We start from the raw sequence: 1,050 nt of genomic DNA, 5'->3' as shown, positions 1-1,050 counted from the left end.
ACATCTCAGGCATTGTTCACCCCAATGTGCAGAATGCCAGTCACTCACTGGGTGGTTCTTATATGACAGCAAGGGAGAGAAAGCACTAACAGAGCAGGTGTCACAGAATAAGTGTTCCAGTGGAAGAGCAGGCAAAGTGGTATGAGAATACGAGAGAGGATCAAAAAGTCCCATGTTGGGAGCAGGGGGAATTGGGACCAGAAAGAGCCTCTCTGGAGGAATGACAGTTGACTTACTCTTAGAGAGAAGAAAGGAATTTGGGTGAGTAATGAAGTTATAGTGGTGAGAGGGGAAGAAGGGGTCAACGAATGGTGAGAAAACAGCTGTTGTGTCTGGGTAGTCAAGTGAAAAATAAGAAGTGATAGAAAACATTCATCGAATGCTCGCTGGGTGCCCAATACTGTTTTATGCTTTCCACGTGCATAATCTCTACTATCTTCACCACAATCTCGAAACATCATCATCACTCCTGCTTTAAAGATGAGGGTCACTGACTTCCTCAGGTCACATAGCCAGCAGATGGTAGAGCCCAGGGTCTTATGCCGCCTCTTCTATGAAGGATCAGGTTGGAAAGGTGGTTAAGCACAGAAAGTTGATCGGCTTTGTCAATGAATCTGGAATTTATTCTGGAGGGAACAAGAAGCCAGTGGGGAGGTGCAGGCAGAGGAGGATCTCACTGGGCCTTTTTTTCAGGGAGATATCTCAGGGGCAGTGTAGAGGAGGCTGTGGAGCAGGGAGCCATTCCAGGGAAGTCAACACCTGCCATCTCCTACTCTATGGGAAAGAAAAAGAATTAACCAGTCATCCTTCTATATAAGAGCACCAGGAGCCCCGGGGACTGTTTGCTAGCTCATTCATTTAATTTAATTTTTATTGAAGCATAACCTACGTACAAGAAGTTGCACAAATCATGTGTGGCTTGATAGATTTTCCATCACATGAACACACCTCACAGATTCATTCTTTACATAACGACCCCAAATCCTCTTCTATCAAACCCACCTCTGAAACCACCACTCTAACTACTCCGTCCTTTTGTGGAAAATCTCC

The sequence above is a fragment of the Pteropus alecto genome, unplaced genomic scaffold (assembly GCF_000325575.1).
Source record: "Pteropus alecto unplaced genomic scaffold, ASM32557v1 scaffold251, whole genome shotgun sequence".
NCBI lineage: Eukaryota > Metazoa > Chordata > Mammalia > Chiroptera > Pteropodidae > Pteropus > Pteropus alecto.
This window is presented reverse-complemented; position numbering follows the sequence as displayed.